General features: G+C 34.4%; 1 protein-coding gene across 4 annotated transcripts in view; it reads left to right on the plus strand.

The window, feature by feature from the left end:
* LOC125672976 (uncharacterized) overlaps positions 1–17,485 on the plus strand; it is a 96,979-nt gene that overhangs the window by 19,934 nt on the left and 59,560 nt on the right. The window contains exon 1 of one of the 4 annotated variants that reach the window (XM_056159614.1): positions 58–148. The exons of 1 other annotated variant lie outside the window; for it this stretch is intronic. The gene's annotated coding sequence lies outside the window, so the exon portion shown is untranslated. Of the gene's footprint in view, positions 1–57; positions 149–11,881; positions 12,017–14,230; positions 15,768–17,485 lie in introns of those variants that run through there. 2 more of the 4 variants (XM_056159616.1, XM_056159613.1) reach the window with 2 other exon arrangements.

Raw genomic sequence — 17,485 nt, forward strand, 5'->3', positions numbered from 1 at the left:
TGTCCTGAACGGTCTCTGACTAGTTATAAATACGGTGGGAATTTCCATTGTATAAATATAGTAACAAGCAGACAGGTTAAATCGATATTGTTGAATGCCTATCTTTTGTTAGGGGATTTAAATGTCAGTTCTTTGGATTAACTGCGTCGTGAGTATATTTCATCTCAAACCAATTTACCTGTCGTTTACTGAACCAATTTCAATGGTTGTGATAATGAGTTATATTAATTAAAACATACTTACATGTACATACATTGGGGTGGGGGTTCTTGTAACTGGGTATCTTGTGGTAAGCGGCAGTGAGAATTGATTGAGCCTTTCAAATGTGTTAAAACTTTTTCCGTACATGTAGCATCATTTATTCTACTTATACTTTCATAAGCATGAGTACAATTTTTCTGTTATAGTAAGGAATATATAGCATGCTTTATTTTCATCATTGTGCATGCATGATGAATAAACAATGTTGGAGTTAAGGGTGTCACCATGTTTTTTACTAAGATTTGGCTCGTCTGGGTATTTAGACTGATGCCTTCACCAATCTCTTAGCAGTCCTTCATAGTTCATGTCTGGAAATTCACAATGAACTTCGGCCACTAGAACTAGCAATAAATGAGCACTTAGAGTTATGTGATTTGATTGTTGAATAAACTCTCTATCATTATTAATGTTGTATTGCTTTCCGTCTAAAGTATGAAAGTTCAAACAAAAAACAGTCACTGAATTTTTCGTTGAAATGAAGACTCTCATGGCGTAATAATTGAAGAGTTCGTAGTCTGTTTCTTTTATTGATGCAGAATTAAGAGACACTGCAGCTCATATAAAATGGCAATTTCCCAAGAGCTTCCTTAAATTTGGTTGCATAAATGAAGGCACAAATTTTGTGAAAGTATCACATTTGTAAAGTTGGAAATTCTTAGTATGTCGTTCAGTCAGAGAAAGCGTACAATGGGTAGATCCAGAAGTCTCACAGATCATGCGAAAAGGGGGTCAAAATAAAACGAGATACAACTCATACAGATAAGAATAAAATTTACCTGGGGTCAGTAACCAAGAGCCAAGAGGCACACATGAAGGGATATAAAATCGCTCTCTTTATCTGAACACGTCACGTGTTAGTTTAAAAACATTATTTGGTTAAAAGCGACATCGAAGGGTTTCCGTTAAATTGACGATGTATAATTAATTGATTATAAAAAGCAGAAAATAATCCCATTGTTGGAAAGCGAGTGTGGACCCCTTAAGGAGTATCAAAATACATTTCTGAACACTGTCATTCTAATTCACGTTATGTAAAATGTACAAGTCTTTCTTCAAAGCGCAGTTGAGAGCAAATTGAAGAATTCAAATTCAGTATCGATATTATTTTGATACGCGTTTAAAAAAACATTTGATTAAAATGTGGAAAATGAGCTGTAGTGTGTCTATAATAATAAGTTTTACATTATGAGGCCACTGCTGGTGGACTGTTAGTCCCCGAGGGTCTCTACAGCCCAGTAGCTAAGTACTTCGTTACTAGCTTGAAAATACGGATGTATATTTAATTGCTGTGATAAAATTTAGAAATTCATTTTAAAATTAAGGATTATCTCCCTCATACAAAGCTCTTATCCTTCAACGAATTTGACTGCACTTTTTTGGCACTCTGTATTTCTCTAAAATAGCTCTAGCAAGTTTATCGTTATTTCGGATTACAAACATTTCGGTTGAGCATCACTGAGGAGACATTATTTGTCGAAATGCGCATCTGGTGCATTAAAATTGCTACCGTATAAGTTTTACATGTGATACATACAACAAATTGATTATCTATTCTCTGTAATCTGGAATGAATGATGTTTTTACGATAAAGATCATTATTTAAAATGCAAGAATGTCTATAATAATAATAATAATAAGACCTTTATTTAACCAGGATTACATATTTAGCGATAACGCTAGTTTTCAATATGGTCCTGCATATAACATACATACAGACAGATATTAGTAAAATAAACACAGATTAAAAGAAATAGAATACATATAAACTTAAGAAATAATTATGAATGTAAGATAAATAGAATACAAAATGAAGCTTAAAAAGTATGGTGATAATCTCTAAGATAATTTCTCTTAAAACACGCAACACTCGTTGAGTTTCTTATGTTTTGACTCAAGGCATTCCACACTGTGCTCCCTGAAATGCTGAAAGATCTTCTATAATATTCTGTTTTTGCCCTGGGTATATACAAAATATTTGAATAAGAATTTCTAGTTTGCCTCTGACTGACTTCTGATACATATTTAAAAACATTTAAATAATCTGGCATTAAACCATGTAAAACTTTATACACTAAAATGACTTTTCTATAGACAAAGTAATCTGATAGAGGCAACCAGTTAAGTTCTGTAAACATGACATTAGATGGTGTTTCAAAATTTCTGATGTTAAGAATTACCCTTGCAGCTCGTTTTTGCAATATAAAAATCTTATTCACATTTTCAGCATTTCTTGGATTGCTCCATATAGTACAACAATATGTAAAATGTGGAAAAATCATAGTATTAAAAATCTTCAGCAGCGCATCGTTTGACATAAAATATCTTATTCTTCTTAAAATGCCAATTCTCTTGGAAATCTTGTTCATAAGTGATTCTATATGACTTTTCCAGGACAAAGTTTCATCAATAATAATACCAAGTAATTTTGACTCCTGAACACATTCTATGACATGGTTATTTATCACTAAATTTAATTTTCGATACTTTGATAATTTTTGTGCCGATCCAATAAGCATACATTGAGTTTTAGACAGGTTTAAGCTTAATTTATTTTCCTTAATCCACATTATACTGCGCTGAAGATCTTCATACATCTTTGACTCAATATTTTCCACTGACTTATCTGTTACATCTTGTGAAGTATCATCTGCATACATATTTACATGAGAATGTTTCAGTGCTTGTGGATAGTCATTAATATACAGGATAAAAAACAATGGGCCTAAAATAGAGCCTTGCGGAACTCCAATGGTTACATTTCTTTCCTCCGATAATTGCCTTTCCAAATAACTCTCTGTGTACGATTTGTTAGATATGATTTAAACCATTCAAAAGTATCATTGCATATGCCAAATGACTTGAGTTTGTGTAATAAAACCTTGTGATTTATAGTGTCAAATGCTTTCCGTAAGTCTATAAAAATTACACCAGTAAGTTTACCTTCATCAATATTTTTAAGCCATCTATCTACTAGAGAAATAAGAGTACTTTCACATGAGTGTTTTGGCCTAAAACCAGACTGACAATCTGTAATTAGAGAATTTACTGACAAATACTCATAAAATGAATTAAAAACATGCCTTTCTAAAATTTTGCTCACACAAGGTAAAATGGATACAGGCCGATAATTATTAACTAGACATTCATCCCCTGATTTAAAAAGTGGTACAACTCGTGCCTTTTTCCAGTCATCTGCACAAGTACATGAAGATATAGAATAGTTGAAAATATATGCAAGAATATCACATACACTGTTTGATGAAAGTTTTAGAAGTTTGACAGAGATACCATCCAAACCTGTTGCCTTTGATGCAGACATACATTTTATCTCATTTTCAATAAATTCTGCAGTTATACCTGGTATTGTATAAGAATTTTTAGGCATTTGTTCTTCAACTGTAGGTAAAGTGTCATCAAAATGTTTTCCTAGCTCATGACCAATGTTACAAAAGTAATTATTAAAACATTCGGCAATATCCTTTGTATCTTTAAAAATTACGTTATTGTCCTTAAGAAATGTCTTGATTTGGTATCAATAATATCAAAATTTCGTTCACCATATGAATGATATAAAGGTGGTTTCGAGGGTGTTATTTTGTTTTTTGAATTTAACAATTGAAGTTACCTCCCTTATTTCTGAGTTCAGCAAGTTCCATTTTTTAACTTTGTCGGTAATAAGTGACTTTTTATAGACTTCAAGTTTGCGTCTAGGAAATTTGTAATCGCTATAATTACGGGTATTACATGATGATAAAGTTCTACGGGTATTTAGGCAAATTTCTTTCAAATAGTTGGGAACTGAATTGTTATGGATTTTAAACATACCTGTAAATTTAGCTGTTTGTCTTCTATCAGAAAGGGGTCCCCACCCAGTTTCAAAATAAAGTGAATCTTGTGAAGCAAAAATTGGGAAGACCAGTTACTATCCTGGCAGCCAAAAAATGAACTTTTTCTAATTGGTGTGAATGAAAACCCGCACATCCATCCCAGACTACAGAGGCATGCCCATCAGTATCACGTCTACTTCTATATTATCTATACATATGGCGTTGGTAAGTGGCACATGAACGTAGGGAATTGGGTACATGAATAATTGATTTAAATGTACATATAATCGTCACCATATGCGCAAGCCAAGTGCCCGTCTCGCCCACCCCCTGCCCCTTGATGGATTTAGTCGTATGTCTAAGCCTTCGAAATATCGCGGTTTGAATTTTAAAGGCATCCAATCAAATCGCGCCTTACGTACAGTTTGGTTTGAGTAATGGCGGTCCCCATGTCTAGCTCGTGCATTCGCCTTTTCCGTGGCATTTTCTCTAAAAACTAAGGCGGGCGATTTTCGAAAGTTTGGGACTTACGATCAACTTCAAGAGATAATCGATCACGTACCTTATCCAAATGACGATAAAGGACGGTATGTGCTGGAATAAACTGAACAAACTCAGCAAAAGTGAGTACGATATCAAAGCAAAAGTACAAACATTGAAATCTGAAAGACATGCTTTGATACGTGATTTAAGCCTTAAACACAAAAGTGACATAGGCGTACAGCAAGACTTAGTATGCACATATCAATAACAAACAATTTTATTGTTTTCATCTGGTAACTCCATTTGATAAACCTACACATATAACAGAAATTATAATGCGTTATCTGATTGGTTAGAAATTATCATGTGTTATCTGATTGATTAGAAATTATAATGCGTTGTCTGATTGGTTAGATTTTGTTTTCGTCGAGAACGATAACTCGCTCGATCCGTTAGATGGCAGTTCAGTCGCAAATAAATCCGCCAAGGGGGAGGTGAGAGTAAGCGAATCGGACACTAGGCTTGCGAAAATAAATCACTACGAGTATACGGAGGCATATATAAATGCTGCTGTCAGACAGGTTCTATCGCCATTACCCGATAATTCAGTTGGTCAAAACATGTACTGACTAGAGATAGATTCATTGTGTACCTGTAGTTGGCACGATGGAAGTAAGTAGTTGATGTGCTTCTGCGTATGTATATGTGCTTGGTAAATATTTTGAGTAACAAAGGGGGGTGGGGAGCTTGCCGGGTAATTTTTTTTTAATTTCCCCAATAATTGTACAGTAAACTCGTCTGAGGATCGGTAATCCGATATTTTTCTGACTATTACAACCGTTCTAACACCTACAAATGAAGTATCAATTTAAATGATGGATCCAACGCCGGCGCACACATCCTTTAACAAACATCATCAATTTTAAAAGAAATGTCTTTTTTTTAAACACTAAGATATTATATATCTTATTTTGTCAAAACTCAGGCTATCAGGGGACTTTGCCCACTGGGGTTTAAAGACATCCTCTGTCACTTGGGCGTTTACTGCAATCCCCCCTCCCTTTAGAATTTTCTGGATCCGTCACTGACTTTGAATTCGGTCACCTCCTTTTGCATATGACTGCGTAAAATTAAAATAGTCGTTAAAGCTAGATCCTCTTGACTAATGGTCAGAGGAATCCCGAGGTAGAGGAGCGAGATGGATTTACAGGGGTACCCTCTGGTAGCATGGCTTTATTTTCCCCTCCAGATGCTTTTTGACTGTCTCTATTACGATATTTCTTTATCAAAATACAACAACCTATAGTTAACGATATAAACAATATAGTCCCAAAAACTCCGGCTCCGATAGCTCCAGCTTTAACAGTTTCCGTATATAAATCCCTGCTATTCATTTGGGTAAATGTTTGTTGTGTTCCATTGAGTGGTCCACTGAACGTTGTTGGTAAAGTCGTTATATTATAAACTGTGCCTTCACAATCTCCTTCGTAGCCCCAAATATAGAATGTCCCACATAGCACTTTGGGTATGCTTTTTGGGCTAAAAAAGTAATAGTATAATAGCATTAAATAGCGGGTCCAAACAGTAATGATATAATAGCATTAAATAGCGGGTCTAAACAGTAATAATATAATAGCATTAAATAGCGAGTCCATACAGTAATAATATAATAGCATTAAAGGACACAACGCATGTTTCTAAACTTTTTCATTTTTTCAGCAAAATTAACTCTTTTTAACCCTAAAACTACTTTAAATGTGTTTTAAATGAAATATTTTGCGTAGTTTTCGAGTTTGAAAGCGATGAAATTCAAATCTTGCGATATGCATATTTTCTTTCGCTAGTTTACGCGCCATTTTGTGTGACGTCATATGCGCCCTCGGGTTTGAAAACATCTATTAGCCATTTCATAAACAGATTAGATTTAATCGACAAAAAACCAATTGTCACGTTAACGGCTTGTAAATGATAATGCATTAAGATGTTTTGTGCCGTGCTCGGGTGTACTAGTTGTCGGTAGAAAGGATTTAGACTGAGTATTTTTCAATTTTTCGAAGGAAGGTACGAGAAAAAAGACGTGGATAATTTTTTTGTTGGAGCAAGAACTTTACCTTAAAAAACACACCCAGTCACCTTTTCAAACATCGCTTGGACAGAGACCCTGATAAACTGCGAGAAAAATGAATATATCGAAGCTATAAGCACTGGTAGGCCTATAGCATACATTCTGTTTTGCTCTTCAAATTCAATACACACTCGGATCAACTGACCTTCACCTTGTAACAACATATATATATCGACGATACAATGTAACTTCTACCAACTGGTAGATTTACAACAACAACAAAATAAAGATACAAAATAATTGAACTTTTAATTATACAAATAATAGAATATTGTATTTCCTAACTTTAAATTGAATTATAAAATTATTTCTTTATTGAACTCGTAGCATCTTGAGTGCTTCGGTAGGCTATAACGCCGTGATCCCACTTCGTACTTCCTAAAGACGTGCAGATCACAATTCAAAAATAGTAATAAGATTGCTTTATCAAAATAAAAGAATGTGATTACCACTTTAAATTTGAATATTTTTATTGATTTGTGTGTGTGTTGTCTTTTTCTTTCTTTCCGAAATGCACGCGTGACAATAGCTTGGCATAGGGCCTAGTTGTCAACAATTTAACGTATCATAATTTGTCTAATCCAAAAATAAATAATGATTGCACTGTTTATTTTAGAAAAACAGCGCCAATTACAGATGTATAAAGGAATAACATCCCCAAACAGTTTGTAGACAGCGACCCATATAAACATTATTTACTCACAATTTTGCCGATTTCATACACGCTTTACTCGCTATATTTGGGTATTTACATCGTTATATGTGTGCACTGGTGGCGAACACATATAAAACTCGGACAATTTATCAACATCGATTTAAATGTTGCCCATGGTAAATTAATGAGCCCCCTAAAAGTTGAGTTTTTAATAATATCTCGCAGTACTTTCATAATCCGAAGGGTGCATGTGACGTCACTATACCACGTGACTAACTATCTAATTAACTTGACTTTTTGAAATCGGGGCTTAGATTTAAGTCTGTATTGTGGTTAATTATCGCAAAATTTCGGCGAACGAACTATTAGAATTAATTACTATAAGCATAAAGAAGACAAAATGCATGTAATATTGTATACTTTGAAAACATGAGATATGTCCTTTAAATAGCGGGTCTAAACAGTAATAATATAATAGCATTAAATAGCGGGTCTAAACAGCAATAACATAATAGCATTAAATAGCGGGTCTAAACAGCAATAACATAATAGCATTAAATAGCGGGTCTAAACAGTAATAATATAATAGCATTAAATAGCGGGTCTAAACAGCAATAACATAATAGCATTAAATAGCGGGTCTAAACAGTAATAACATAATAGCATTAAATAGCGGGTCTAAACAGTAATAATATAATAGCATTAAATAGCGGGTCCAAGCAGTAATAATATAATAGTATTAAATAGCGGGTCCAAACAGTTTTACATTTGCGACCCAAGTTTGTGCCTTTTCCGCCCAGAAAAGGATAAAGACCCCAAAATTTCAAAACAAATACAATTCAACCAAAGGGGGATGAAAAACTCACCCACCCACCCACCCCCTTAAAACTCACCCACCCACCCACCCACCCCCTTAAAACTCACCCACTCAACCCCTTAAAACTCACCCATCCCATCCCCTTAAAACGTACCCACCCACCCCCTTAAAACTCACCCACCCAACACCCTTAAAATTCACCTACCCACCCCTTAAAACTCACCCATCCCACCCCCTTAAAACTCATCCACCCACCCACTCACTTAAAACTCGCCCACCCACTCCCTTTAAACTCACCCACCCCCTTAAAATTCGCCACTGCATAGGCATTTTCCTATAATTGATATGATTATAAGTGTCATGAATATCTTAAAACATTTCTATTGACAGAAAAAAATCGTTCACTTAAGTTGAAATTGTAAACTAGTTGAAATCCCGCGCAAGCGCGGGAAATGACAGATGACGGAGTACGGACGTTTTAATGCGTGTTTGAATTGTTGCGTACATATCATATACACCAAATAAAACCTGATTATTAGGAAGTCAAATCAAATGTTCCTTAATATGTAACATAACTGATATATCTCCGTATTGAAAGTTAGATGATGATTTTACGAATGCAATAGAAATAGAATCGAAAACATAATGCACCATATGAATGACAAACAGAAAAACTGCTGTAAAATGTTTTGACTTTTAAGTTTTAAGGCGCAAAATTCCAAGATAAGTCCTGGACTCATCAGATCTATGTGAATTATACAAACAAAATAAAAACTGTTTTGTGTTTATCCATGTGTTTGTACATATCACTAACTGTCAATCTTAGCAAAACATTGTATCTACAATTACGGTAAAAATTAAGAACATTGAAAAAATGAGATGAATATCATAGTTGAAAATTTATCGATGTGTCAGATCGTTAGTCTCGGGAGGGGGTGTCCATCATTGAATGAGATGTAATATATTATAAATCTTCATAAAATGATAGGGGCCTAGTCAAAACTATTATAAGTATATCTACACATTTTTTTGCTGATCAAGTTGTAAACCAATAGCAACTTCTCGGCTTTCCAAAAAGGTCCAAGAATAGACCGATGTTGCTTCGTTCTGGAAATTTCCATGAAGCTGATTCAAGACTAAAATTACGGATTGAAGAAACGAACAGGCATATTGTTTGTATTCAACAATTATCAAAAGTTTTCTGTCAGATCAAAATCAGTTATCGATAAACAACGGATTTACTTTATATCGTATCATCTTAAGGTAGGTCCTTAGTCCTGGATTTTTGGGGTTTAGGTTGCATTTTTTTGTTTGGAATAAATAAATTAACATTCAGAGTAATGAAAAAAGGCAAAACAGTTAAGGGTTTCCATATTAATTTTCATTACATACACCACTAAAGTCATATACCCCGATGTAGATTTTTATGAAATTTATTGGAAACAGTTATTTGTTGTTATTTTAATATAAAAACAACAAAATGTTTTTTGAATTGCATTTATTTATCGGGAAACATGTCAATAACTAAAACACATGTCATTTTCAATATGTTCATCAAGTTTTAGAATAATATGTGGAAAATTATTGAATTAGCGTTATTCCCCAAAATGTTAAAAACGAACAAATGTGGACGCATTTTCCTTATAGCATGGTTTACATATCATTTTTTCTGTTTATATTAGTAAAGTTACATCTGTTATAGTTATTCATGGGAAAAAATCCATACCTTTCCTTAATAATTTCAAATCTATAGCTTCCAGATTATGTATACCCCCATCAAAAACTGAAGTCTGACACCATACAGCTGAGCTATTTAAATCAATCGGGATTAAAATTGTATGTAATTTCATGAAAAGACACAGATAATGATTCCTTATCACCTTGGTAAACTGTTTGTCAAAAATAAAGGAAATCTATCGCATTATGGACTTGATAAATAATTGAATAAAAACAGAGTTATTGTCCTTGGATTCAATATTTTGAAACATATCATTGACTATTCAAATATAACTAAGAAGTTTGAAATATTTTATGGCTAACAAGATTTTTTACAATAACTATTGAAAAAGATTCCAACAAAATTTATGTTCCTATCATTAAATTATTGACTTTGCAAAATCCTATGACGTCACACGAGTGTGGAACTACGTTAAGTTGTCATTAAAACAAACAAAGAAATAAAGAAAACATAAAGAAAAGAAAACAGCCAAAAGCTGGCCCAGATCCACCAAGCGTGTCCGCCACTGTATCTTCATTTTTGCTATTTCAAATTCAGGGTAGTTCATCGAAAACTAAAGTAAGTTTTTAATTAATTTTACGATATTTACTAATAAAGTAAGATTCTGTTATAGCTTACGGACTTCAGTTCAGACATGAAACAAGCAGTTACTCTGGAGCAAGCGTTTCGGAGTTCATTGGCAAAATTTGTTATTCATAAGTATAGATATGGACTAGATTATTGTTATTTTGCCTCAATATTTGTAACACATGCTTAGATCATCACAAATATCAATATTTCGGTTTCCAAAATTAAAAGGAGTATATTACCTTACAAAATCTATACTTCTGCCGAAGAAAATCAAATAAAGTATTTGTACTAGTGTGCTGCAAGCCTTCATCTCTGAAAAAAAAACACGATAATCATTACAATCAATTATTGTATCGAACTACATTCACGTGATGTAAAATGGTTTACAAATTAAATGAATTTATAACGGAGACGGATTCCTTGTTATCAAGTGCATAAAATTAGCTACGATATGATAGTTTTAGTATTCTTATCAATTTAGATTGGGGTCGGTACTTTTTTTTCTCGCTTGATCCAATTGTAGAATATCGCGATATTTCTGAAATTTGAACAATTCATTTCATTTTCTTTTTAAAATACATTTGTCTAAAGTATCCTTTTTTGTATTGTTCGTCAATACAACCTCGCATTGGGTCAAATGCTGTCTGACGTGTTTCATACCGATTGTTAAGCAGTTCTTGGCACACTGATTTGACTGCGGATAACTCCGTTTACCTGATCAGGATATGGGGCTCACGGCGGGTGTGACCGGTCAACAAGGGATGCTTATTCCTCCTAGGCACCTGATCCCACCTCTGGTGGTGTCCAGGGGTCCGTGTTTGCCCAACTATCTATTTTGTATTGCTAATGCGAGGTTGTATTGACGAACTAGATCGTTATAACGACCATAGAATTTGCGAAATGCTGACTTCAATCGAGACTGTTGAAATCCCTGTACCATCAACTTGTTTGTCGGTAGCTTACCTCGATTTAAAAACTGACTATACCCAGAACAAGCTTTTGCATATCGAATCAGTTGAGATATATAAACACCATATGCAGGTGATAATGGAATATTGCTACATAAATGTGGGAAGTTGACGATGGAGAAGCTGAAATCATCCCGTTTGTCATACAGTTGAGTTGTTAGTTTGCCGTTAATGTCTACTTTCAATAAAATATCTAAGTATGAAGCAGAAGAGGACGACTTTGTGGTGTCCTTTATTTGGAGCTCAAAGGGGTATATCAAATCGACATATGAATGAAAGCTATCATTGTTAATAGACAAAACGTCATCGATATATCTAAAAGTCGAATTGAAGGTCACAGCGAGCGATTTTTTCTTCTCACGTAGAAGTTTTTGAATAAATTCTGCTTCATATGAATATAAAGACAGGTCAGCTAACAAAGGAGTACAATTCGTGCCCATGGGAATTCCAACAGACTGTTGGAAGACCTGATCACCAAAGACCACGAAGATATTGTCAATGAGGAACTCTAGCATATTTTTTATTTCAACTTCAGAGTACTTGTGCGTGGAATCAGAGTGGTGTTTAACAAAGTAAGTTTTTGAATGACTGATCACTAGATATGAATATTTCCGTTTTCCGTTTTGTTGAAGAAGCAACTGTCTATGGTGTCAAAAAGTCTAGTCTTTAATTTATCGTGAGGAATGGTCGTGTATAGTGTTGAAAAGTCATAGGTTTTAATGCTATTGATTTGGGGAAAATTCTGTGATTTCAAGTTTACTAAAAGTTCTTTAGAATTTTTTAGAATCCACATTTGATTAACACCACTTCTGGCATATGTAGTCGCACAGTATGTTTGAAGTTTCTCCTTCACAGATGTTAACATTTTCGTGAGGAGCAAAGATAGGGGCTTGGTAGAGCACTTACTGGATCCAGCAATGTATCTTTGTTTGTAAGGGTTTTTATGTAGTTTAGGAATCCAGTATAGGTACGGTAACTCATATTCATTCGACCTATTGACTGGAATATTAAATGTGTCTAAAACTGAAGCATGGTTTTGAAGAATTTCGTCTTTTGAAAGGGTAGTTGGAGTATAAGTATGATTACCAAAAGTGGAATTAATGTCAAGTTCGTTTAAAATACAGTTGTAATAATGAGCCTTACAAACAAAGACAATGTTGTTACTAGCTTTGTCAGCTGGAACCAAAACATATTCCTCATGTAACCTATCTAATTCTTTTATCACTTCTGGTTTACTAAACACAGAAGGATAGATGGTACGTACGTTTGTTTTCATGTGTCTAATGCGGGATTTTAATATCCCTCTTATGCTTTTAAATGTCCCCAGACCCCCTGCTTACAAATATTTCAAACCTAGCTACGCCACTGATAAACATGCATGTTCTTTGAGTTTTCCTTTTAAAAAACTGTCGCTTTGAAATCATCTTTCACGAGGTCTCTTTTTTTTTCTTTCTTTTTTTTTTTTTAAACGAAACGACTTCACTGATGTTATTTTCAACTTCACCTCTATACGTTAATTTTCCTTAACAATGTATGGTCTACTGCGTGCTTCAGTGGGTAAAGTCGTCGACATTTATATGTAAAGATGTTTTCTTTTTAAAACGACCGGGTTCGAATCCCACACGAACACTTTTTGTTATTTAAATTTTTCGTTCTAGATTTTTGTTTTCTTAATTCAAACACGCTTCTAGTTTTTATAAATGTTACATGTTAAATCTCTGTTTATTACAATGTGCGTAGTTTGAAATAAGTGTCCAACATGGACTCTGTTTAGTTGGTGAATAGAACTCGCAACCAACACGACGAATACAGCATGCAATACTTGTGTTTTAATAGTCAAGGTTGCTTACGAATTTTTTTTTTTAATGTTTTTCGGAGTGAAAGGTGTTGGCAAAGGCATGATGACTTTTACAAAAAACCGTTGTGAACTTTTTAAAGCTTTGGAAGAAAAACTGTAACGCCAAACAAGGTACATGTAAATGGCCATTAAACAGTTTGAGTGGAGATGATATGTATTCCAGTAGCATATTGCTCTGATGAATCAATTTTTACGGGTTCATGTAATTTGAATTATGTTGAACTTTATTAATGCGTATCAAATTTCCCATAATCTGTTTTGTGGTCAGAGTTATGTACATTTGCCAACTGTTTCTTGTAGAAAATAATACAAACGAGTATAAGAGCTTTTAGACTGTAACAGTATAGGGCATTAAATATTTGATACGGTTCGCCGTAGATTGCTAGACGACGTCGTTTGAGCGTTTGTAATAAACGCGAGTACCGCATCGCAAATACGAAATATTGCATGACAGTGATTGATCAAATGTCAGCAGACGTAAGTTTATCTGCTTTCCAGTTTACATAACATTCAGTATAATAAAACAAATATTGCATGTAGTTGAGGGTAACATTGAAATTTTCACCCCTCGAGAAACCATTGTCAACCTCGGCTACGCCTCGGTTGACAATGGTTTTCTCGAGGTGAAAATTTTCAATGTTACCCTCAACTATATTTATATATTGTATCCGATACTCAGAGGACGAAAAATGACAATTTAATTTTCATAATTTCAAAAATTATGTTTAGACTATATATATGTATTGACACATAAAATGTATTAGTCTTGTCGTTAGTACTGGGAAATCCTACAGGTATAAAAACCGTGTCAGTTTTCTAGTTCACAACAAACATGTATTCAATGTACCATTAAAGCAGTGTCAATTTCAAAAAAAATATAAGAAAAAAGATTCAGTGAATGTAAATATATGGATGAAGGTCAGTGATAGGTCAAGTGTGCTGGCACGAAGCTCCGATTAGGGAAAGTTCTGGCTTTCGGTGAAACACCCTCTTTTTAGTTTTCACTTCTTTATACAACATGTACCTCCCAAACATGATTTAGCAATAATGAAAGGTGAAGATCTAACGAACAGCGGTCAATCTCATAACATCAAGAAATCCCGTCCGATCTGAATTCGTTGGCTTCAATAGGGCCATATTACATGCTGATTAATAGTAGCCGTCGCTTATCTCTTAATTGCGGTCACTGATTTATAACGGTTTTTCTATACCGGAGATTTTGCTAAGAATTTCTTGGCATGGTAAACGAGTACGGGATAGCCGAGTTTGGAACGGGAAATTTGAAAGGGTGGGGTTGGGGGGGGGGGGGGTAGTAAAAATAATTTTAAAAATATGAACTACTGTATCAATACACATTCTGCAGACAGAAAGGTATATTCAATATTCTACAAAATATGTCGGCATCGGGATCGATCGTCTAATGTGCAAAGGTATCACACCGGTAATTGTCCAATCAAAATGAACTTAGTCAATGGTAGTTCCATATATTTAAAAGAATGATTTTTCCCCCTGCGCGATTCTTCTCATTTCCTCTTCTTCTTTTCTCTTAATTTTTGTACCCCTGATTAGGAAATTTTGTGTAATTTTCGGAAATAATCAGTTGTATACAAAGGAACTATTTGATGTTGGTAGCTGAGGCTACTTCCTGAGATGCACTCAGGCTGTTTACACACATGTGAAAAGTGTAGTCTTGTTTGCGGGTACAAACTTTCGAAAATTCTGCGTAGGATGTTGTTTTTGCGGTGTCGGCAGACGAGAGGGTAACAATGAGCATTTCCAACAGCGTAATTCGGCATTAGCGCATTATTGGCATCAATTTAAACAAGTGATAAATTACAACGTTCTCTAACGATTCATTCAAAATATGTGAAGTGCAAGGGGGGGGGGGGGGTCACAATTTGTAATTTTTGCCATTAATGTGCAAAAATAATTTTCAAAAATGACCAAATGAGCCGGTATGGGGTTATTTGAGTGTTTTAGTTGAATACACAAAAATCATGACCTCATGCCAAGAAATCCCGTCCGGTCTGAATTCGTTGGCTTCAATAGGGCCATATTATATGCTGATTAATAGCAGCCGTCGCTTATCTCTTAATTGCGGTCACTGATTTATAACGGTTTTTCTATACCGGAGATTTTGCTAAGAATTTCTTGGCATGCTCCTATAAGCAATACAAAATAGATAGTTGGGCAAACACGGACCCCTGGACACACAAATGCTAAATGCTAATGACATTCTTTTCTTTTTTTTTTTTTTAATTCTTAAGAAATCTTGGCAAATGTTTCTTTACAGTCCTATGAAATGCGCGCGCATTCGTCTCACTCTAGATATATAAACATGTATATATACTAACACCGTGTTTTGTGACGGAAATATTGATACGAGTCGTAGCTTACTTCTCGAAGATGTGGTCGATAAATACAGTTAAAAGGAGAGAGTTAAAAGGAGATTGAACATATACACTGTAAGTATACCTGGACAATCAAATCTAAAACCATCTCTACTACATTTTTCTTGTGAACCGCATATACAGAAATAGCAATTTTGGCTAGTTCTCACAAGTTTAGTCATTTAGATTTGCCTTTTCATGGGCGTAGCTTGGGTTCAAATATTACCGAGGCAGGGGGTCTGGGTTATCAGAAGCTATAAGCTATCGACATTTTAACAACGTAAAAGGTGTTTTTTTTTTTTTTTTACCGAGGCAGCTGCCTCGGTTACCTCAATGGAAGCTACGCCACTGCTTTTCATGTAGTTCTTTAATCGTATGCTCCATGTATTGTTATAATCGTATATATCGTGGTATATATGTTTTATTTTGAGGTATCGAATGCGCACAATATTTCTTTTTTATTAAGTTTTGGATCATATATTACGTGGCAATTGAGGAATGTCTGCATTCTATATTTTCATTCAGTGAATGAATTTTCTACCGTAGCATTGTGACATAGGTAAATCTAATTGATGTTACATGAAATAATAACTACAATTCAGGGTAAAAGTTCAATAGCTGTTCTCTCCAATTCAATTACTGACATTAATGCGGCAGCATGCATTGATTTAGTTGATGCCCATTAAGTCTATCCAATATTGCTGGAGTAAAAATCTAATACGTTGCGTAAAATAATTGAGTAATAAATCTCATCTCCATTGATATGAATTGATATGCATCGATATAATTTAATGAATGTATAAAGGCAATACCTAGTCTAGCTGCAATTATGTAGCCCTCTCAGACTTCTTTTGGGAGAGGGCTACATCTCCTTAGGATCTCCGTAATGGTGCAGATACAACATTTTCAATCATTCTAAACTGTGTTGGCTTTCGTTACTTACACAAAGTTGATATAATATGTTTCTTAGTCAATATATAGATTTTCAACCTGCAGCTTACTAGTTCTGGTATTCTATTCTATCGTTTTGATTCCGATATATTCTATATTTTTCTGCAGCTTACTAGTTCTGGTATTCTATTCTATCGTTTTGATTCCGATATATTCTATATTTTTCTATTCATATTGTGCGTCATGTCTAATGTACTGGGGCTGAACTTCCGGTTGTCAAGTTATTTGCATAAGCCCATATAAGGTAGGCTTTACATTAATATAGAAGCACGGGGAGGAGGGGTTCTTAGTTTAAATGCATAATATTAAGTAAATTTGATTAATTATGATTTTATATTAATGATGTGATCTGATGAAGAAAAGACAATTCTATTTATGTGATTAATGAAGCTTAATATGAAATTATTTCTTTGTCATGTCTGTCCGTGATTTTATGTCGTGTGTCATATGTAATGTGTGCATGTTTAATATTTGTTATTACTTGTTGTAGAATCTTTTGGATGATATTTATCGGAAAACATTTGGATGATCTGTGAATGATGTTATTCTGAGCGATTGTGATAAATAAACCTTGTGACCGGTATACTTGTTTGAGTTATCACCCGGTAACATAAACAGCATCAGCAGTGGCGGATTTAAGGGAATTTGGGAGAACTTACTTTTTTTCAAAAATCCTTAAAACTTGCGTCATTTTATTAAAAATGACAGACAGAAAATACTAAAAATTACTACATAGTCCTTAGACATATTTCAAGCCTTATAAAATCTGTAAAATCCAGAAGCTTCCCGGGGCTTCGCTCCCTGGACCCCCACCAGGGCCTTGCCCTGGACCCACTGGGGAA

The sequence above is a fragment of the Ostrea edulis genome, chromosome 3 (assembly GCF_947568905.1).
Source record: "Ostrea edulis chromosome 3, xbOstEdul1.1, whole genome shotgun sequence".
Lineage (NCBI taxonomy): Eukaryota > Metazoa > Mollusca > Bivalvia > Ostreida > Ostreidae > Ostrea > Ostrea edulis.